This window comes from Mytilus galloprovincialis, chromosome 1 (genome assembly GCF_965363235.1).
Source record: "Mytilus galloprovincialis chromosome 1, xbMytGall1.hap1.1, whole genome shotgun sequence".
NCBI classification, from domain to species: domain Eukaryota; kingdom Metazoa; phylum Mollusca; class Bivalvia; order Mytilida; family Mytilidae; genus Mytilus; species Mytilus galloprovincialis.
The window spans coordinates 11,675,086-11,699,806 of NC_134838.1; the positions used below are offsets into that span (position 1 = coordinate 11,675,086).

At 33.4% G+C, this 24,721-nt stretch overlaps 2 long non-coding RNA genes across 2 annotated transcripts; one reads left to right on the top strand and one right to left on the bottom strand.

The window, feature by feature from the left end:
• The first annotated feature begins 1,574 nt into the window (after window positions 1-1,574).
• On the top strand, window positions 1,575-18,016 carry LOC143065253 (uncharacterized). The gene is made up of 3 exons (XR_012975437.1): window positions 1,575-1,732; window positions 10,954-12,017; window positions 15,756-18,016. It is a non-coding gene; the product is annotated as an uncharacterized LOC143065253 (long non-coding RNA).
• Window positions 18,017-21,965: 3,949 nt separating this feature from the next.
• On the bottom strand, window positions 21,966-24,408 carry LOC143065259 (uncharacterized). Its single transcript, XR_012975438.1, has 3 exons — window positions 24,259-24,408; window positions 23,778-23,908; window positions 21,966-22,482 (listed from the first exon to the last, which is right to left on the bottom strand). It is a non-coding gene; the product is annotated as an uncharacterized LOC143065259 (long non-coding RNA).
• Window positions 24,409-24,721: the final 313 nt, after the last annotated feature.

A 24,721-nucleotide genomic window follows, 5' to 3' on the forward strand; every position in this document is an offset into this window, starting at 1 on the left:
AGTAGTGTAAAACCATTCAAACGAGAAAACCAACGTTCTAATCTATATACTAGTACATGATTATGATCAGATTATTCATTCAGAGAGATAAATGTCTAGTGAAAAATAACAATTACATATTCAGGACAAAAAATAGTTCATGTCTTTTGAATTTTATCTTGTATGGACAAAAATGATGTTCTGAGTCAGATTCATAAAGTACTAAGGTTAATCTGTTATTTCGAAAAAGTCTTTCAACGCCTTTGTTGTCTAGTTCTCGGATTCACCCGGTCGTTAATTAAACCACGACTTTTTTGTATCCAAAGCAAGCATGTTACCGTCAGATTAAAAGATAAAAAGAATGTGTCCATAGTACACTATCATAAGTTTCACTCGCACTATCATTTTCTATGTTTAGTGGACCCTGAAATTGGGGGTTAAAACTATAATTTGGCATTTAAATTAGAAAGATCATACCATAGGGAACATGTATACTAAGTTTAAAGTTGATTGGACTTCAACTTCATCAAAAACTACCTTGACCAAAAACTTTAACCTGAAATTTGCACTATCATTTTCTATGTTCAGTGAACCGTAAAATTTGGGTCAAAACTCTAACTTGGCATTAAAATTTGAAAGATCATATCATAGGGCACATGTGTACTAAGTTTCAAGTTGATTGGACTTCGACTTCATCAAAAACTACCTTGACCAAAAACTTTAACCTGAACGAACGAACGGACGGACGGACGCACAGACCAGAAAACATAATGCCCTCTACTATCGTAGGTGGGGCATAAAAAGAAAATATCTTTCATTTGCTAAAAGATAATATAAAAATGGGTATGGAATGGGAATATTTCAAAGAGATAACAACCCGACCAACGAGCAGAAAACAGCCGAAGTCCAGCAGTCGGTCTTCAACACAGCGACAATAACCCGCACTCGGAAATGGCCTCTAGATAAAATTGTGTACAAGTTCAGTGAAAACAAACTCCAAATCATATAAATGACCTAAAATAAAAAAAACAAAAAAAAACATACAAGACTAACAAATGCCACAGGCGCAAAATTGAGCTGTGAAGAGAACGATAAATCAGACTTTAGACAATGAAGTAGTTTGGCAGTAGGTTAGCAACACATATTTCTCTGTATATCAATTACTATCTAGATGTCTTTGGATTATTTTTGTTGCTGGGTTGCTGTCTTATTAACGTCATATCCCATATCTTGTTTTAGCTACATTTGAACCAACACATTGTTGTCAACCTCTTTACGCTAAACGACTTCTTTCAAGAAAATACATCTTCTGGAAACAGGTGTTTACGATATATATTCGATTGGGAATCAATTTGTTTAAAAACAATAAATATTTTGGTATACATTTCAACACCATAAAAAGTGCCACTGACGTCAGACATTAATTGGAAAATAAATAGAACAATCACTTTTGATTCAAAGCACTCGAATCTAATCTAAAAGCAATGGAATGCAATGATAATTTAATATGAAGAAAATTGATATAACGTGTTTTTGTCGGCATGAAGAGGTGGGGAAGTTTGGTAGACATATCTTAAAAATCTATCATTTTTCGAAGATGAGAAAGGTATTTCTTATTAGAAGAATCTGTTGCCAGGAGCAACTGTGCTGTCTAATCTGCGATCAGATGTCAGAAGGCGGAAGTGATTGACTAATTTGCTTTGTCTGTGTCGAGTGGTGGATAGATAGCTATTTGTGAAGGATCTTCAATCAGGTAAGTTCAACAGTTAACGAAATTATTTTACGCTACTTGCTAAATTATAGTTTATGCTATAGTTAAAAGTTTGTCTTTGTGTTTTGTCTGAGTTTCATAAACCATTATAAATGTTGTATAATTCATATTATATTTCATGATAAAGTTAGCTAGTAGTGTTGTTACAATATAGTTTTATAGTTCATATGTGACAATGTGTACACACTTCCTTACCATGAACACATTTACCTCCCTACCACCCTACCATTCCCGACATAATTTAGATAAACTAACAGTCATATCAAGAAAATAAATATAAAACATTCGATAACAGATACAACCCTTACCCTTAGTGAATGACCCCTTGTACTTTTAGTCTTCTTCCTAGAAAACCCTACCCTAAACCAAATACTAAACATATATAATCGTTAATAAGTGTGCGAGCATTTGCCATTCAAAAGGCGATAAATACATGACAAACGCGATTCAAAGTTGAAGCCGTCAATACTGTTAGACATAAAATTATCGAGAAGAAAGACCAAAACAATGGTTATTTTTCATACTTTTCTACAAATGTTTACAATATAAAAAAGAAGATGTGGTATGATTCCCAATGAGACAACCCTCCACAAGAGACCAAATGACATTTCAGTTATTTTTTCGTATTAAATTACTCGACATCCATAACATGTTGATCTACAAATTAATGCGAAGTGAGTACATACAATGTACTATGATGCAATTTGAAGTAAACAAAAAAGACAAACTACTAGTAATATCACACCACACTACAGTAGCTTTCGGAAATTAGATAAAGAACTTACTTATCTTTCTGTATGATCTAAAATGTAAGTTGGAAATTGGATTATCAGTCGGTATTAAGCTTCAAGATTACTATCAAATTCGCAACAGATAACTCGCGTCAGACATAACACGACAAGGTGCGCGACAGTTCTTCTTTGTTTTCCAACTTATCCAAAAGACTAATACAACAGATACGAATGAGTTTATGGTAAGTTTATTTCAATAACAGAGTTTTTTGTCTTCGAAATTCATCATAATATTACCGTCTGATTATCATGTTATCGACACGTGTGGGGTCAATAGTTAAAAACGCAAAAATAAATTCATTAACAGAAACATATTTATCTCCGTGTATACATATTATATATACCAGGGATGAAAAAATCATCAAATTCCGATAGACAGATAAGCATACGACATGACGAAAACTGTATCTAAGCAACAGAACTACAAACCGATACATGTCTACTGATATCTTCTTCATCATAACAACAAAAAATATGTAGACAATAAATTACCACAAAAAGGTACTTGAGTTAATGAATGCTTGCTTAAATTACCTAGTGTAGCTTATGATTGCCGCTTCCTAGAATAGTAACATGCTTTGCTTCTTACCACTAAACAATGTGTGACAATATCTATTAACAAGTTTTATCCATTTAGAATTGTAGGCAATCGTTTTATTTAAATTTAGGTTTCGAAAATGATTCTTTTTTATGATTTTTTTTCGAATGGACATGATGAAGGAGCACTTACAATGTTATTTATGCTGTTAACAATGCTTGAATTGTTACCAATGATTATACTGAATTGTAAAGATATCTCTAATTTTGAGTTAAAATAAATCTGTTTGAGATCAAAGATATGAGAGGATGAGAAAATGGTATTGTGTAGTTTGAAGTAAAGATATAAGTAAAGAAATAAATTTGTGACCGACAAAGAATGTTAATGTAAAGTATGTAATAGGGATAAGCGGTTGATATATAGGAATAAGGAAGCTACCATTTGGTTTTTATGGGGTTGGTTGGGGAGGGTGAAATTTGAAAAAAAGGCCGGATAAGCAACCTGGAAAAAAAACATGATGACAATTTATGTAAAAAAAGTCAGGATAAACTAATAAAAAAAAAAATGAATGCATGACAAAGATAAGAACTAAAAAAAATACAGATGGAACTCAATTTAGTATAATATGCATATACTAGTATTGCAACGTCTTCTGTATGTTGCATAAAGCAACAACATTGTAATTATTGTGAAAAAAATTGGTATACGCAAAATGTCATTTTATTAGAAAGACACAAGAAAAGTTAAGTCCCTCGCTTTTAAAGGTATATAGTATTGGTTACCCAACATTTGATTAACTGTCCATATAGGCAAAAACTTTATTCTTCTCATAAATTAGTTGTTGTATAAATGTTGTCTAAACATTTCCATGCCATCAAGACCAGGAATAAAAACAAACAGCTGGTTCCATGTCAGGACTTCTGGCTTTTGTTAGTCTTGTATATATATTTTTTGAATTTGGTTCATTAATATGTTTGTGGATTTAGTATGACGTCCATTTTCGCTGAAGTAGTACACATTTTGGTTTAAGGGCAAACTGAAGCCCGCCTCTGGGTGCGGGATTTTCTCTCTGTGTTGAAGACCCAGGATTAGTGGATTTGGGCTGATTTGGTTCTATGGTGGGGATGTTGTCTCATTGACACATTCCCCGTTTCCCCGTTTCCATTTTAAATCTAACTAGAGCTATTCTGTTAAAGATTCATTTTTGTACATGCATAAAACGTTATGTCAGTTTTGGCACCACCACTATACATTTGGAAATATATTCACATATTAGGTTGTCTTTTATCATTATACTTCAGGATTAAAACGACGATAAGGAACAGTTTGCGTACCTTTTGAAAACTTATTTAAAACGGAATAGTTCATCCTATTTTTTACGGTGATGTTGCCGAACAACACAAGTGTCGAACAAGCCTTGAAAATGTGTTATCATACGGGTAAACTTATCAAACCTTTGAATAAAATAATTCTAAAAACACTGTAATTAGATCTTTGAATATTGTTTTTTATTGGCATAAATATTGATTTTTTTTATCATAAATTAAAATCATACTTATTGTTGTACATATTCACACTTCCACAACCTTTCGGTACCTTTATTTTGGCATTGCAAAAGGTCATATTTTTCACTGCATGACTTTACTGCTATACCATTGTCCCAGGTTAGGGAAGAGTTAGCCCTTCTACACATGTTTATGCCCGCGTCACACTGTCCCGATTTTTACGCCGATGGCAACACGATTATGGAAATTTTCAAAATCGGGAATGATCGTATCCAGATCGGGCTATTCGTAGTGCCATCTTTAACCATCGTAGAACCATCGGCCACTTTTTCTAGCCTTCGGGGACAACTTCGGGAAGGGTTCTAAATTTTTTAACATGTTAAAAAATCCCGGAAGGTGCGTCCGATATTGAGGGTTCGTATTGAGTTCGTATCACCATCCTCACCATAATAATGTCACCGGGAATGCATATTTGAACATCGTATTGCATTCGTGTTTCCATCGTTTCCATCGGGCAGTTTTGACATTACGATGTCTACACGAATGAATCACGAAGCTACCCGAAGGTCTTACGATGGCAACACGACTTCGTGAAGACCTCGTGATCCCGTCGTGATGCCATCGAATAAAAGTACGACGGTGACAGGATGGAACTACGACGGCAATAAATCCAGCTAAATGTAAGTTAATTTTCGCGCTTAAATACATTTAAAGTGCCATGCGCGATATGCACTGGTCAGTCTAATACGTCAGTTAAGAAAGACGTTCACAAAACATGGAGCTCATATCATATGATTCTATGAGAACAAGCCTGGAAAGGCGACAGCGTTGTTTCTAATAATTCAAATTGAACAAGAAGAGCAGGTATGTCAGGCTCAGGATTTACTTTTACAAATAAAATATTATTTTTTGTCAATTTTTCATATCAAATAACATAATGAAAATCATAAACGCGCCTCGTATACCAAAACTGCAGGTACACGTATATAGGGAAACCAACTTTTTCTTCATTATTCTTATTTTTTATGTATCGTCTGAGTTATTGTCACACGAATGTTTACTCCGTAAGCATTTTGTTTTCTATATGTCATATTTTGCCGCATTTATTGCTTTCTCCACATCCTTCCTTTAGTCTATATTATTATGATATTTTCCTGGAAAGAGCTCTTTTTGAATAAAAGTGATCAACGAACCCATTACCTTACCTTTAAAATAGATCAGTAAACATGGGCATAATTATGGGTGATTATTCAGACTAGTGCACACATTTTTCAGTTCAAACAAGGCAATGCCGAGCGTGGCATCCCTCGTATGTAACATATTGGGGACAAATATGTACACTATATGTGTATATGACACATGCAGAAAATGGTAAATTGAATACGCATATTTGATACATAAACTATTTTTTTTTAGAAATCAACCAAATTATTCAGTAACTGGAAATACCCACGGTCTTCCGTCTTATGATTAAACCAAAAATTAAATGTACAATATAATATATATTCAATATTGATCAAACAATTTAAAACGCGTGATGCCTTCGGCATATAATTTAAATGCATCGTAAGCTGTACACGACGTCTTTTAGACATCGTATGGCCATCGCGCCATCATCGTAATCCATCGTGTAGCCTTCGTGATCCATCTTGTAGGCTTCGGCTGAGATATGAAGCTTAAATACCGTCTTCGGTTAACCTTTGTATGTCCATCTTTTGCTATCGTATATACTTTCGGCACCCTCGTATAGACTTCGTTATTCATCGTACTTGCTTCTGTCACTTTTTGGTATTTTAACGAGATCGGGACCAACTTCGTACGAACTTACAATTTTCGCATTCGGGTGTCCATCGTATATAAAAATCGGGACAGTGTGACGCGGGCATTAACCACGCCATATTATGTATGTACCTGTCCAAAGTCAGGAGCATGTAATTCAGTGTATTCACCGGTTCTTGTTGGGTCATGTCTGTCCTACTTGTTTTTCGTTATTTGATTTGTTTTGAATAAGACCTCTAGTTCTCTTAATTGATTTGTTGATTTGTTTCATTTTTCCCTGGGTTTTTTATAATGCCGATTTAAGGCATGTATTTTTTCTCTTAGTTTCCTATTATTTCTAACGCCTACTTCATTTGAACTTTGATAGATAGCTTTCTCATTAGCAAATGGAAATCTTTTGACGTATCCGCCGTTTTTGTCTAAAAATATGTGTGACATGTAAATATATTGAATACAGCAATGGTCTAAACTAATACTATGACAACTCAAAGACACAAGTTACTAAACCACATCTAGCGGTCAAAATAAAGTCTTTAAAGATAGACATGTGCCTGTACTATATGACTAAATAATCAATTGCTATCAAACATGTACAATAAATCCCAAAATGTCCATGATGTATGTACCGTTTGTCCCTGAGAGTATTTCAATATTGATTACTAAAATCTTCTATTTTGTTGATATTGAAACCATGAAGGCATTCATATTAGTTTTTAAAGTTATTAGTTCTGTCGGGTATAATCTTTACACATAGCTTTATAAATAAGGGACCGACCACTAAAGACCTAAAGCAAAACGAACTGTCAGAACTTTAGAGATTTTTAAAGCCTGGTAATTATTTATTTGTCCCAATGTTTGTGTCTGAGGGGTATACCTCAACGCAAGTGGTGGGATTTATCAATGCGTATGTTCGTCCGGTCCGATGGGTAACTTAAATCAAATGCTTTGTGAAGGGTATTACTGGGTGCAAGGCTGTCTTCACGTTAGAGTGCCCTTTTAACAACTGGGTCATTTTCAAAAAATGTCGAATTTTGAAATTGAAAAAATTATTAAAAGTTACTTATTCAAACAACCCTCTACATAAGATAATCAAAAGAAACAGTACTTAAAGAACAACATATTAAAAGATGCAATCTTAATGATGTCATACAAAAATATGTTGAAACATTTTTTGATCGGTGGTACATTATTTTGTCTATCCTGTTACCATTTTCAAAAGAAATTTTGGGTTATTAAGAAAACGTTTAGATAAAATGTTAAGCTTGTTTTACGTAGACAATTAGATGGTTTTAAAGAGAATAAACTTCTATATATATTCATTCTGTAATATAATAGATTATTTGCCAATTTAACAGGTTGTACTGAAAAATGCCTCTAAAAATTGGTTTTCAAAGGTTGTAAAAATTACCACCAGTAATGCAAGTCTAAGATAGCAATTTATATTGTTCGGCATTTTTTCACCCTTTCAAATAAACCCAACATCAAGTAAATCCCTCATAAGTTAGTTTACTTTTCTCTATATTTCATTGGTAACAGGAACGTACGTTTCTGATATATTACTATATAAAAGTCTATCCTGTTACCTTTTTGTCTATCCTGTTACCGATATCAGTATTGCACCTGCGAATGCTTAATTGGGAAGATTAATACGTTATAACCTTAAGATGACTTCAAACAACGAAATATTTCATTCGTTTTGCACCTATATGTTAAGATAAAAAAAATAACGACGTTTTTGTCTACAATTGTCTATCCTGTTACTGTAACCATAGCAACAATAGTAACAGGATAGACATAACAGGATAGACAAATTTCTTCGTTTTTGATTGCTGTTGTGAAATAACTACTCCCTTTGGTGGAGTGATTACGTTTTTCTATTGTGAATTTGGTTTCCAACACGTTATTGCACTTTTTACAAGTATACTGTTGGTGTATTTAATCAAAATTGTTGGTAACAGCATAGACATGAAAAAAAGTACGCTATATTTTTTTTCACTATATGTCTTGAAATTTCTTTTCTCTACACTGTCGTTCAAGAAACGAGGCGTTTTAAATGTAAAGATTACTTTGCACTTTTGAGATCAACGCTGACTGATTCAATATTCATAGGGAGAATAATTTCACGGCTGATTTAAGTAGCGGTAACAGGAAAGACATGAACCTCCTGTACGCAGATTCAATTTAGTTTGTAGATAATATGTTACATACAATGATATAGAAGCTACGATTTTTCGTTAGAGTAATATTAAACGTTCTTAAAAAGTCCCTTTTGCAGATATCAAGGCGATCGGAAAATCGCAAAAAAATCATTTGAAATGTGTTTTTCTGACACTGTACGCAGACAAATACCCCCAAAATGGGTCTTAAATGCAGTTTAATCTTATCAAAATAGATGTAAGGTGTGTTTATTATTAATGTTCTGAATCACAAATCCGACAAGCTTTCATTTAAACCATTACAACTGAAATTTCCATTAGAAATAAAAAAGTTAGCATGGGTGTACTGAAAATTCGACATTTTTTGAAAACGACCCAACTATTTACTGTATATTTGATGTGGGTTTTTTTTTTTGAAAGATAAAAATGTCTGCTGTTATCTAACATGCCTCGTTTTGCAGAAGCAATTTAAATTCAACACAATTTATAAAAGGCAATAATAATTAATATACCGATATTGTAATCCCACAAAACTATTAGATAAACAGTTATTCAAATTTCAAGAAACAAACAAAAAATAATTGTTGAATTTAATACTGAAGGTCATCCTGAAGTGCAACTGTAGCACAGATATTTGTTTTACCTCCCACAAGATGCACTGCTAAAAATCATCTTATCCAACGTTAATTATTTAAAAGAAATGTAACTGATGTTTAGCTGTGTTTATCCCCCCCTTTTTTCGCCAGTGTAAATTTATTTGTATCGTGTTCATGTTAAATCAATATCATCAGAATTTTCGGTAAACCGAATGATGGCCATGACATTATTAAGTACAACAAAACAATAAACACGTTTTAGACTACAAAGAATTAGTTTTCAGTATGGATGATGTATATTTTGATTTGCATGTTGAGATTGTTTATCAGTGAATATTAGCAAAACTATCATGTCTTTGTCAAAAAATGTCATTTCTAATTACAAGAAGCATATTTGGGTTACTCGCCAAAGTTTTCTGCACTGATGTATAATAATGAGAAAACAGAATGTTTTTGTCAGCTAATATGATAATTATGTTTTACATCAGAAAGTAAAGATATGATGCATACAACTTAACAAAGTTAATAGAAATTAAATATAGATCTCTTGTAAAAAGGAGAAATGTCTGTTTGTCAGTCATGTTTGTGAAGACGAAACTTGGCTACATTCCATCCAAGTTCAAGATCGTGCATCAGCACGCATTTTCATCAGCCAACAATTTTCACGCACCTCAGGATTTGAAAACGCCTTGCCAAAATAGGTTTATGAAATGATTTGTTTTTCAGTTTCTGTGGTTAAAATACACAATACAGTGCTCTGTGAAAGTCGTTAAGCACTGTTGTGATTATAATAAGATTAATTGTTCACTGTCTATTACATAATGAAATCTCTCTAAACAATCGGCAATAGATTTGTTATATCATTCAGCGTTAAAAAAATATATAACAATGTAAAAGGCAGAGCAGAGACAGCGTGCCATGATATGTGTTTGACGTATAACGATAAAAACGCTGGCCAAATGACGTAAACAGTAAGTTTTGGTACATGAACATAAAATGTAGCCTTGCAGGGGCTGATCTAGTCATTTTAAAAAAAGGGGTTCCAAACACAGGATAAAAGGGGGAGTCCAATTATATGTCCCAATTCAAATGCATTGATCGTCCAAAGAAAAGGGGCGGTTCCAATCCCGGAACAATCATGTGGATCCGCCACTGACTCTTTTAGACTGGTTTTGACGAAACACGTTAGTTTTTTTCCAAATATAACGAAAACGGAGGCTAGTTTAGACCTCTGACGAATCACGATAAGGATATTTTGATGAATCACGGTAAAATTTAACCAATTTGACACTAATGATTGCCGAAAAAGATCGTTTGACGCCTGACGATAAAGCGTATTAATACCCTCATTATTCATACATGTATTAAAGTGAAACAGCTTGTAAATCAATCAGAGAAATTCTATCTGATGTCATTTAACATTGATATGTGATGTAATTGCTAATGAGACAACAACCTTACAAAAACAAACGTAAATTGAAAAGATCCACACCAGAAGTTCATTACATAGTCTCTAATATAAGTAATGATACACAAAATAAAGCAAATTATTATAATCATAAGAAACGTGAAATAATTTGGAATACCTACCAAAAAACAAATTTATGCTAACTGTAATAAAACGAAATCGACTTTTTGTCACAAAAAACGTTAAAAAATTCATAATGATGATAAACCGAATTTCTAATGGTTATGTGTTTCGATCATATCGTTTTGGTTTATGTAGTTTAAGTATGATGTTTCGAACAAATTGTTTTTGGTTTAGGTAGTTTAAGTATGATGTTTCGATCATATTTTTTGGTTTAGGTAGTTTAAGTATGATGTTATATTTTATTTAGGTTGGAGAAGGACACTGAATAACAAAAAACGCAAAGAAAATACAATCTAGCTCAAGATGGAAGGTGATATCGGAGAAATGGAGCAGAACCTGGTTAAACAGGAAAACGGACTATCGCAGCTGATGAAAGAGAAACAAAGATTAGAGGAAGATTTTAAACGCGCAAAAGGAGCCGATGCCAGTCTTAAAAAAGCATTAAAAGACAAAGAACATGAAATTCTGCTTCGAGAAACAGACATTTGCATGATGAAGAAGAGAATCAAGCAAAGAAAAGATAAAATTTTAATGCTCCAATGCGAAAAGAGTAAATTAGAAAAAGCATCAATCGATACCAAATTAGAAGAAATGAAACTTGAGGAAAATATAAAAGTCATGAAGACCAATTTAAACAGTGTAGACGATCGACTCAAGAAAAATGAAGACGTCACAAGTCAGACTGAAGACATTTTAGCCAAGTTGAAGGAACGCGAAGCAGAATTGAAAGCCGATATAGAAAAAATGAAGAACAAGTCGAATTGATAATACGGATAATAATTAACGCAAAAACTGAGAGTGCCAAGTATAAATACATCATTCATGTCTATCACGTTGAAGAATATTTTCTGTTAATTATATTTCTGTCTCTTCATAACACATTAGCTATGCATCTTAGTGTGTTAATAAATAGTGTAGATGACTTTTGTTACATTTTCTGTTTTGCGTGACGTCATATATAATCACGAGAAGTTCATTGATCATTCAAAGATCAAACGATTCAAACATTTGACTGGAATGGTTACACACTAAATTATTATTCTAAAAAAAATCATATGGATAGTGTGTCGACATCTACATAGGACATGAAATCTGTTATATTTCAGTCAACCATATGTATTGGTCTTTATTTATTTTCATTTATAAAAGGTTAACATTGTCAAACGTTTTATGATTGCTTTTTGATATATGCTATGCTGTATGTAGCACTTTTCTGCTGTTGCGATTCTTGAGTTCATCGCTCATGCAGCTCGTGAAGCTATGCAAATAATTTCTTTGTTGCATGAAGAAAAGAAGTTAATAAATTTATAGGTAAGTAGCTCATTCAATGCAGTGTACATAAGGACTAATATTACTTGTATAATTACAAGGTAAAGCATTCATAAAAGTTATTCAAAAACTCACTCAAAGTGATTCACAATAAAAACAAACATTATTTCATCTTATATAAAGTTGAAAATGAGTTCTACATAAAAATGGAACAGGAACATACATATTTGGCGGGTTTTCAAAACCACAACTTTTTACTTGCGGTGTCTGTAGTATTTACAAAATATGGTGTTAGTCTGGTGGTAAAACTGATTTACTATCAATAAAGTGATTAATTGAGCAAATTAGATGTTCACAACTACATTTTGATCAAAATCTAGTATCTTAAAGTACTTTATGGTGACTTCAGTTTCACGTTTAATTTCTGATTCAAAAGAAAGCTGGTTCGTCTAGCATTTCTTTACATTTTTTTCACTCTTGTCATCACGTTACCGGTTTTGACGTTTTTTTGTTCTAAAGTTGTCAATTTGGTGTTTCTATATTTTTTTGGTTAATGAGTAAATGTCTCTCCGACTTACACTATACGACTTGACACTGGGTCGATGCCACTGCTGATGGATGTTTCTTCCCCGAGGGTATCACCAGCCCAGTAGTCAGCTCTTCGGTGTTGACATGAATATCAATTATATGACCATCTTTATAACCTGTTTACAAAAACTAAGGAATTTCTTATCCCAGGTAATATTACCTTAGCTGTATTTGGCACAACTTTTAGGAATTTAGGGTTCGCAATGCTCTTCAACTTCGTACTTGTTTGGCCTTATATCTATTTTGATCTGAGGGTCACTGATGAGTCTATATGTGTAGACGAAACGCGCGTCTGGCGTATTAAATTATAACCCTGGTACCTTTGATAACTATTGACTTCATTTCCATGCTTTAGTGGTCACGTTTGTTTTTAAATATATTTAAATGTTTTGGACGTGTTTTACATTTAGTGAGTATCACTTTTCACAAAATCTTAGATGCCTAAATATGAACCTTTATACCAAGCCAATATATTCAACTATATACATATCTTAGAGTTGAACTCTTTTTCTAAAATTCTCTATAATTCAACTTTTAAACAAATTATACATACTAAAACCGGTTTGTGCAACATAAACAAAAAAATATCTCTGACATATAACAAACGAGAATACAAACAAATCATTACAACTACTATATTAAACGAAAAGTTCCAAGTTGTGTTGATGAAAGCATCCCTGCGAACATCTACGGATGCTATCTCGAGTTATGAAATTGCTGGGTCACAGATGACGACGGATATGTTCCATTTGTCGTAACCACAATCCAGACGTCTTTCCTCGAATATGACCTCTCGAATTAGACTTATCACCACATTTGTACATGATACATTATAATTAGCAGCATAATGGTTGTCACATGTGAAGCAGGATATGCTTGTCATTCCTAAAGACATCAACCTGGTATTTGGTGGGTTTCAAAGTTATATTTAAAGCTAGGGTATAACTTCGAGCTACCAGATCATTAATTCCTTTGGAAGTAATTCCAATCATATTTTGTGAACAGTGATTCAAATTTTCAAACCACAAGTCAAACGTAGAATAACAAAACAGGAGTTTATCCGAGACACCTTTGTCTATGAACGCCAAAGTCACCAGATAATTACAAACTTCCTATTAGATGAACTGCGACCATTTCCGTGGGAAATTGATGTAAAGAACAACCCAAAGCCTTGCAACTAACATACCATACCACCTTGGATCAAATACAAAGCTTTTTAATGTGTGGTCTGTGTGGGTTTTTTTTTTTGTAATTTCATGTCAAATTTTAAGTTCTATATTTGACGACAATGTCTCTACATACCAAAGATGTAGAAATTACCTAAGGGACATTAAAAACTCATAACTCATAAATAAGGGCAAGTGTAGTTTATCGATGTTTAGCTGTCATATATAAAAAAAAAAAGAAGATGTGGTATGATTGCCAATGAGACAACTATCCACAAAAGACCAAAATGACACAGACATTAACAACTATAGGTCACCGTACGGCCTTCAACAATGAGCAAAGCCCATACCGCATAGTGAGCTATATGTCGACTAAGAAGACAAAGGTAACAAACCAAAACTGAGGGAATTGCATGAACTAAAAAAAGGAACGAGACCACATGCCTTGACAAGGGAAGTTTCTCCTGCAAAGCATACAACACCAACCATGCAAATCGGTGGTGACAGTTTGGAAAAGGTAAAATCACAAAAATAATGAACTCCAAAGAAAATTCGAAACGGAAAGTCCCTAATCAAATGGCAAAATCAAAAGATAAAACACATCAAACGAATGGACAACAACTGTCATATTGCTGACTTGGGACAGGAATTTTCGGGTATAAAAAGATCATAGACTGAGAAAACATTTCACTAGTAAGTTAAGACACAAACCTATCTCTTCGGTCAACAAATTCGTAATTGTGACTGTAAAGCTAATGTAATGTTAATTTCAGTCGTTCCCTGTTGGAGCCATTTTTGTGTAAGAATCACACCCGTATAGTGTGAATATGCACAAACGTAACGTATAAATTGAGATACGAAAACGACACACATTGGACCAAAAAGATCAAGACATGAAGCAGACCTTCAATGTATCATTTTCTCAATTTCCCTTAGATAAAAGCACAAATGGCAATATGGGTATTGTCTTTTATAAAAAAAACTTCCTTTTCACATTTTATGTTAAAACGAAGTAGGCCCATATTGGAGCAGGTAAGGTGATGTGCCCTATCTTTTCTGTAATAAAATGTTCCAATAGGGACCGAACATGTTGATTTGATAAGTTTTTACGGGTTTCCTTATTTCAAACTTAAATGAAGAAAACAAGTTTGGGTTTCTTTCCACAACACTATACTTGGATTATTGCTGAATACTTTAGCTGGTTCAGTACAAAAAGTATTAACACAAATGTAATATAACACCAATTGTGTCTACGTATGGAACATTCATGGTTTTCCAGTAATTGTGTATGAGCGTTCATAGTGAAAGTAAATCCGTAAAAGCGCCTCGGGCGAACGAAATTTATTGATTTTTTTTTCCTTTTGTGGTTTCATTTCAACGAGTATGCTGTTTTGTAAACTTTATGAACACTTCATAATATTAAATTTTACGCAGTTTTTATAGTTTGAAGTACCAGGTGTTTTTTTTTTTTAAAGTTCTGCTACCTGAAAGTACCATATCGTGAACTAGTTTGACGTGTCTTTCAAGTAGTTAAGTATTTGGCTTTCAGATCACACAATCTTACAATACGAACAATATGATAGCAATGAGAACCTATATCTTCATTATAGAAATACAAAATATAGGCTTTTAGTTTCAGACGCACGTTTAAAATAGTTAAAAAGATGAAAGATTTTACTAATTTTACTGCCGCAGCCTAATACAAATGATGTGTTCCATAAATTTCATAGTGCTCTACTGAATGTAACAGCATTCCGTAAGACTTCTTTCCATGTTAAACTTTTTCTAAAACGATAGGAAACTCGAGAGTTTCTAAGATACTGACATGCTTTTTCAATTATTTGAAACAACAAACAGAATGTTGATTTTAAGGCTACTTAGAATTTAAAGATAAATATACATTATCATTTACCATTCATTAGTGCAAAAAATAATCTGAGATTCTTGAAATAAAAAGAGCATATTACATTCCTTCACTGGCATCTCAGACTGACAGTCTAATTTAAAAGTTTTCTATGAATTTCAGTAACAGTAGTAGTGGATGAAAAAGGAAAAATATTTACTACGCAAAATGGAAGAAGAACTTACTACTTTAAAGACAAAGCTGATAGATGTAGAAAATGATCTGGCAAAGATCGTTAAAAGGCGAACAGAGCTGTTGGAAGAACTTGATAGGCAAGGGGAATCTGCAGATGGTAAACTTAAAAAAGACGTACGACACATCCACCATGACGTCACACGTAAAGAAGGTGATATATTTTTATTGAAAAAGAGAATCAAACAAATTACGTATAAACTGGAAATAGCGGCTAAACTAAGTAAACTAGAACTTGATGATGATATAACTGATTTAAAGAAAATGTTGAATGACGTAAGCGGCCGTCTTAAAGTAAACAAACAAAAAGCAGTTGAGACATTTGACAATATTCAAAAAATTCAAGCAGAAGGTGCAGAGCTAGCAAAAGGAATAGAGGAGTCAAGACAAAAAGCAATGGACGAATGTGATATTCGAACAGACAAACTGATGGCACGTCTGGATGTGCGACAAGACTTTGTTGACCAAAAGAGAGCTGAAATAAGTGGCATAAGGCGTGCTTCTGGAATTCCTGATCCTGCCGAATTGGCAGAAATAAGAAGATTGGCAGCATTACATGACTCTGCCCGTGCTGCGAATGATGATGAGGATGACGATTGATTGTTCAAGATTTGACCAGTGTGTTCCCCTTTGTTTTATATGATTTTATAGCATGGAAGTATACTAATGGAATCGGACAACATATTTCGATTGCATCATTGTATGCTATTTCAAAACAACTATTCGTTGCCTTTAGTGTGTTTGATAATTATGTGACGTAAAAATTATTCACCAGTGTCTTATTAGTGCACAATTAAAAAGCTACAACCACTATACTCTATATGCCTCTTATATGGATCTACAGGTATTTTAACATTATTCATCTAACGGTGACAACGTCATTGGCTAGATAGAGTCAATTGTCTTTTGTGGTTAATTTTTCGTTTGAACATTGAATGCATGAATGTGTTGTCGTATTTGATTGTGTTTTTTTTTCTGAACGGGAAAGTTTCAGTGATCAGAGGGTAAGAATATATGGGTTAACACAGAGTACTTTCTACATGGTTATGCCATTCAAATATTAACCGTATTTTTCATTTGTAAATAATACATGTATTTTCCATTAGTCAAATTTTGCAATTTTCAAAACAGGAGCAAATGATTATCAATTTGAATTATTCTGTTTTATGCCATGAAATGTTTTAATGGATTTCAAAATAAATTTTACTGCAGAAATAAGTCTAAATTATTCCGTACGACTACAACTGCACTATACGCAAGTGTGTTTAGGTTATTCAAGTACATAAAGTCGTTTCTTTAATAGAATTACCATTATTTGATATTTTTTCTTCGATTGCCTTTTTGAATAACAGTGCGTTTAAGGTTATCTGTTTTTATCACCCTGAGACTGTTAAATTTAGAATTAATTAAGACAGATTAGAATACTTTCCAAGTGCCCATACGGAAAATACAACAAATTATAGCTGTAAGTGTATGCCAAACAATGATAACATCAACACTTGCAGATTCACCATAGGTGCAAAAGTCGAGTTACAATCTTTATAGGTTTGTTTGAAGTCGAAGAAACATTTTATGGGTCCAGGTACTAAACTTTACCAAAAATATGTCTGCCCAAGGGATATAATCAATAAAGCTGTTGTATGTTTCAAGCGATATATTATCCGAAAAAACAAGCACTATCATGACCAGTAGATACATTGCTACTGCGACCTTGACTTTAAACCTAATGACCTCAAAATTGATAGCGGGGACTTTTTTTCGAAACAAAGCAGACTATCCACCAAATATTGTTAAAGAGAAGAAAATATTATTCTGATAAGAAACTTTATCAAATATTTCAGTCTATGTTCATGTATATGTATTGTGATCTTTTGTCCATTGATAAAGATTCAAACTGAATGTTGACCTCGCGGACGACCGACGACATTAATCATATTATTAGCTATGAAAGTAAAATGGATAATTTAGAAGTATATTTATCATTATGCATATTAAATTGGTGTGTGTCAAGAGTCTTATCAGTGATTTTGCCGAAAGAGTATTTTTTTGTGATTGTCATATTATTAAATTCAATAAAATTTTATAGAGAGGGTAGCAACATATGTTCATTTTAGCAGTATTAATTTATTTTTTCATTTTATGTGTACCCACCATTCTTTTTTAACTACTGATTAAATTCCTATTATCAGTCATTTTAAGCCTTTGTTATTATTTCAAAAACTCAAACCTCGCTAAAGCTCCTATTGGTCAAAGGAGAGTGAGGCCGGACAGCAGAATTGAAGTAGAAGTCAGAGAGTAAAACAGAATGTGCTTGGTTCAAGTAGGCCAACGACAAAATCTCAATAAGATATTATCTAATGAAGGCAACAGTAGTATACCGATGTTCAAAAGTCATAAATCTATTGAGAGAAAACAAATCTGAGTTACAAACTGAAACCGAGGGAAACAGATCGACTAGAGGTTAATCCGATGGTATCACGATTACCAGTAACCTAACTATGTAGAAATCGATGATTGTATCCACCATCAAAGATGTGTACTATATTTAAAAAAAAGCCTATCAAATATTAAGTTAAATATTATTTTGCATTTGGCACTGACTAGTTACCTTTAAATCTGCAAGACAAAAAAGAGCCGAAAGAAACCAAACATATTCATATACTTAAGTAAAAACCAAATTGACAAAGCCATGGCAAAAGACGAAAAACAACCGAAATACAAGCAACAGCAGAATACAACACACAACATATAAACTAAAAACTGAGCAACAAAAACCCTTTCCCTAAAAAAAAAAACAAAGCAATAAAATCATACAAGCAAGCAAGAAACAATAAATGGAGTGATCTCAGGTACCCCGGAATGGTAAATACATGACTCTGATACCCGATGTATGGCTCATGTAATTACAAACCAAGTGAATGAATGGATGAATGAAAGAATAAGTCTTATTCTGTAGGTCACATTCGATCAAAAGAGGACGGCGTTGTGATAACTGGATTGTATACGTCGTCATCTGTCAAACAAGGTGTAATATTAAAAACGGTTATCGTCATGTCTGTAAATAAATAAGATGATGTGGTATGATTACTGGACAACTCTCGTCTAAAGAGCAATTGACGCAGGAATTAAACACTGTAGGTCTGTTTTAATGACGTAACATAATGATATGTTCTTATAAAATAATGATTCGTTCTTATGCTGTACTTTAACACCATTGTCCCAGGTAAGTGCAGGATTGGGATCCCGGCCAACATGTTTAACCCTGCCTCATTCTGTATGTATGTGTCTGTCCCAAATCAGGAGCCTGTAATTCAGTGGTTGTCGTTTGTTGATGTGTTACATATTTGTTTTTCAATGATTTTTTGTACGCAAATTAGGCCGTAAGTTTTCTCGTCTGAACTGTTTTACATTTGTCATTTCGGGGTCTTTTATAGCTGACTATGCAATATGGACTTTGCTCATTGTTGAAGACCATACGGTGGCCTATAGTTGTTAACTACTGTGTCATTTTGTCTCTTGTGGAGACTTGTTTCGTTAGCAATCATATCACATCTTCTTTTTTTATATACATAAATCGAACCATAGACTCTGTTTTTAGTATATGTTTTTGGTATATATCATTTAAAGTAGTGTTCAAGAGCCTGTAGTTAAGGTGGCTGGGGTGTCTTCCTCCATCTTGGATTTTGAAGAAGCAGATATCTTTGGTCAAGATATTTGATGAAAAGTGCAAATTTTGAGAGTTGTTAGTAATTTATGTACAAGACTTTTGTTAAATATAGAAAATTGTGTGGTTTATCATAATTACAGCTGTAATTTCTCAAAAACACCTTGTGTTTGATTCGATTTTTTTTTCAACTTTGCCAAATAAGGAGAGATAACTCAGATAAAGATTTTTTATAATAGGAAGTGTTATGAATGTAGCAAGAAAGCATGTGAATAAGGGCAATCTTCTCACATTTTATCTTAAAGTTCTGATAGTACGTTTTCTTTTTATCACACAAAGTTTGATTTTCCATGCATAATCCATACAAAATCTGACAATTTTGCACAACCTGTAGCGTGAAAAAAAGTCCGGTGACCCATATTTTTTAATATATTTTTGAAAAAAAGTATGATAAAAACTTACCTTGACAAGTTATCAAAAAATTCTATCAATTCTAATTAAGACGGGGCCTTTTATAGCTGACCATATGGTATCCGGTTTTCGCATTGTTGAAGGCCGTATAGTTGCCTCTAATTACTTATATCCACTTCATTTGAACTTTGGTAAATATAGTTGTCTTATTGTCGATCATCAATCAATCTTACCACAATTCACCATAATCATATCATAGAAGAAAAAATAGCTTTGTAGCCTGTAAAACGTCCATTTGTGATTTTGCTTCCGCTATACCAACTAGATAATACTAGACACCAAAAACGAAATTTCATGATAGAAAGACAAATTGTAAATGAGCGTTTTTCGCTCATTTTATTAGATTCCAGAATATACTTGTTTTAATATATAAGCTGTTGTACAAAGAGACAGAACTCAATTTAATTACTAATTTCAAAAAAAAAATCTCACAGGTGCGAAATGTAGAGTGAAATCATATAATAACTTGAACATGATGTTACAAATAAAAATACGTAATAAAAATTTGATTCTAACTAAGGTTTAGAAAATCGTTTCATCTATACAGGAAAAAAAAAAAACTCTTCTTCAAATAAATATCTCTTGATGTGGTATTTTAAGAAATTACTACTAATGCACATGTGTTAAAAATTTACATTTTATCAAAAACTGAATTACTTATTCACTATCTTACATATACACACACTAGACTGTGTTTTTCCTGTTAAAATCAAATTACATTATTGATGTGTGAAGAAAGCTCATTCATGCTTAATTTTAAGTTATTTTTTACTTTGATAGCAATAATATCAAATACGATGTTGAATATGTCTTCCACGAAAAAGCTTCAAAACCAAGAACTAAATTACAAAAGTTCACAAATACACCTTAGATGTTGCTTATGGCACGAACAATATACAAATTATTAGAGAAAATAAATCCGGTTCTTCATTATTCCGAAAACAATGTTTTACCTCTTTTATATCATAGAAGAAAAAATAGCTTTGTAGCTCGTAAAACGTCGACTTTTGATTTTTTGTTCGCTACCAATTAGATAAAACTAGACTCCAAAAACGAAATTTCGTGATAGAAAGACACATTGTAATTGAGCATTTATCGATCATTTTATGTGTTTCCAGAATATACTTGTTTTAATATATAAGCTGTTGTACAAAGAGACATTGTTAGTTAATGTCGTCCTACCTATTCTTCGTGTTTCCAAAGTTGCCTATAAGCTAACAATTAACATTTGTCATGTGCATGTTGTTGTAGTTTCTTTATGTTACGTTACAACTTGATCTTTCACGACTTATTACTACAATACTACATGTAGTAATTTATATCCAATCCTTACATTATCTATATTAGTATCGATGGCCACCATGTCTGCAAAATTACACACAGACTACATCTAATAGTTTTCAAAGAAGATTTTGACCAATGACCAATATTTACTGATATCTGCAGTATAAATTAAAATTAAAAAAAATACTGAACTCCGAAGAAAATTCAAAACGGTAAGTCCATAATCAAATGGCAAAACCTAAATCTCAAACACATCAAAGGAATGCATGACAACTGTCATAATCCTGACTTGGTACAGGCATTTTCTTATGTAGAAAATGGTGGATTGAACCTAGTTTTTATAGCGCTAACCCTCTCACTTGTACGACTGTCGCATCAAATTCCATTATATTGATAACGTAGCGTGAACAAAACAAACAGACACGATAGGTTAAAAAGTAACAAATAGGGATACAACAGCAACACAATCCCCACCGAAAACTAGGGGTGATTTCAGGTGCTCCAGAAGGGTAAGCAGATCTTGCTCCACATGTGGCACCTGTCGTGTTGCTCATGTTATTACAAATCAAATAAATTAGTATTATTCGGTAGGTCACATTCGTGAAAAGGGAAATTGGTTGTAGTTACGACATAAGGAAAATATCCGAAATCATCTGTATAACGGATATTCCATAACGGTCATAGATGTTGTTGTTTGGCGATAGAAAATTTGAATGTCAGGGTTGTTTAAAAATAATAAACTATATTACATATATTAAATGCACATAATGAAAGACTTAAATCGGTTTAACTTGTGAATATATTGACTATTTATAAAAATAAAAATGTGTTCTCCACATAAGTATCCCTGATCATTAACTCATAACATGATCAAATAATGTCATCATTATCAAACAAATCTATTGGTATCCTGTTAAAATCGGTGTGAACATGTGCCATCGTAGAATTGTATGTTGATATGTTTGAGATATCTTCATCGATAAAATCATCGTCTTCGTTATCAACTTGAAATCGATTAACTACTTGTGCTGTGCTTTCCGGTGCAAAACCTATTTTTGAAGAAGTCATTACATTGGCTGCCATTTCACTTCTGCCAGATTTTTGTATTGAACTACTTGACACGGTATTTGCGTGACAAGAATTTCTTGAGGTAGATCCTTCCTGTCTAATATTCTGAACTCGAGCCGAAGAAGAGCCGTGCTCTCTAGAGGACACAATTCCTCCTTCTGGGTTCATCCCCTAAAAACAAAACATAAGTTGTTAAACTACAACTAAAGGTTTATTGATTGATAACTGAAATGGTAAAGTATTTTATTTGTCTATACAAATGGATGACCAACGTCAAAGTCAAGATAATGTTGAAAATTTCCCCTAGTCTTTGGCTTCAGAATTAGTGGACAACTAATTTGTACATGGTAGGTATATTAACGTCTAGTGGCAATTTGGGTATGTATAATGTATTTCAAATTGCATTTATTAATCATAATTATTCCGAGTTTTTTTTATATTTATCTATGCCATTTTTTTCAAAATCCGGCAGCTGACCTTTCAGACTCTGCCTATTGAAAAGGAATTACCCCACTTTTTCGATTTAATGATTGATCATTATTTGAAAATATTTCATAAACATATATTCAGGAGGTGAACAAATTGAAAATATAATAGGTGGGTTCTACAAAATGTTTGCCTGACAACTCTGGGGTCAATCACCGACATTTGACTTGTACAACCAGTGGGCCAGATACTCTATCCTGAACCCATTAAGCACATACCTTTGACATTTACAGCCAGTGGGCCTGATACTCTATCCTGAACCCTTTGAGTACATACCTTTGACTTGTACAGCTAGTGGGCCAGATACTCTATCCTGAACCCTTTAATCATATACCTTTGACTTGTACAGCCAGTGGGTCAGATACTCTATCCTGAACCCTTTGAGTACATACCTTTGACTTGTACAGCTAGTGGGCCAGATAATCTATTCTGAACCCTTTGAGTACATACATTTGACTTGTACAGCCAGTGGGCTAGATACTCTATTCTGAACCCCCTTTGTGAACATACCTTTGAATTGTACATCCAGTGGGCAAGATTCTCTATCCTGAACCCTTTGTGAACATACATATGACATGTACAGCCAGTGGGCTAGATACTCTATCCTGAACCCCCTTTGTGAACATACCTTTGACTTGTACATCCAGTGGGCAAGATTCTCTATCCTGAACCCTTTGTGAACATACTTTTGACTTGTACAGCCAGTGGACCAGACACTCTATCCTGAACCCTTTGTGAACATACCTTTGACTTGTACAGCCAGTGGGCAAGATTTTCTATCCTGAACCCTTGGTCAGTGAACATACAATGACTTGTACAGTCAGTGGGCCAGATTCTCTACCCTCTTTAACCCTTTGTGAACATGCCTTTGACTAGTACAGCCAGTGGACCAGATACTCCATCCCGAACCCTTTACGTAATACCTTTACCTATACAGCCAGTGGGCTAGATACTCTATAACAAACCCTTTGTGTACATACCTTTGACTTGTACAGCCAGTGGGCCAGATACTCTATCGGGTCTCTAGGTCTGCTTTCTATTATTTCGGCCAATGCCCATGACAAAGGTTCGCCAAGGTGTTGCCTTACATATTCTCCGTAATGTACATCACCTTTTAAATAGAACGTAGCTATTTAAAGATCTTTAAATGTAGTGATAACATTTTCGCTTTATAAATCAACTTAGACATAACGTGAAGGAGCTTATATATAATGAATCATGAAGGAATGCTTACAAACAGAATAACCCAATTTGCTTGTAGCTTAGAAAATACAGATCTTTGAAGAAATGTCAAAAATTATAAAAAGAAAATAAAGTTAGTGAAAAGGAACATTGCAGTGTAACTGACCACAAGATGTAAGTTGGGACAAGTAGATACGTATTAGCTATCATGCTCTAGTTCCAAATTAAGTAAATGTTGTTTCCTTATTTTACTGCTAAATTAAATAAAAGATTAAATACCTCTACTCCTTTCTTCCATGTGGTGTTACAACATTCCCCATATTTCTATAACAGAAACCGTACATGAGCAGGTTCGTTGTCAATATAAATAAAAAAATGTACACTTCCGGTGATTTAACCTTTAATCTTTTAAAAGTTGTAAGTGGCGGTTCGATTTAAAAAAAAAAAGAATCCCGTCAGAACATTTCACAGCAAGATTACTATGGCTACTTACAATAAAATAGAAAACTAGAGGCTCTGGGTCGCTCACCTTGGTCTATGTGCATATTAAACAAAGGACACAGATGGATTCATGACAAAATTGTGTTTTGGTGATGATGATGTGTATGTAGATTTTACTTTACTGAACATTCTTGCTACTTACACTTTTCTCTATCTATAATAAACTTGGCCCATTATTTACAGAGGAAAATTTACCAAATTAATGAAAATTGTTAAAAATTTACTATAGAGGGCAATAACT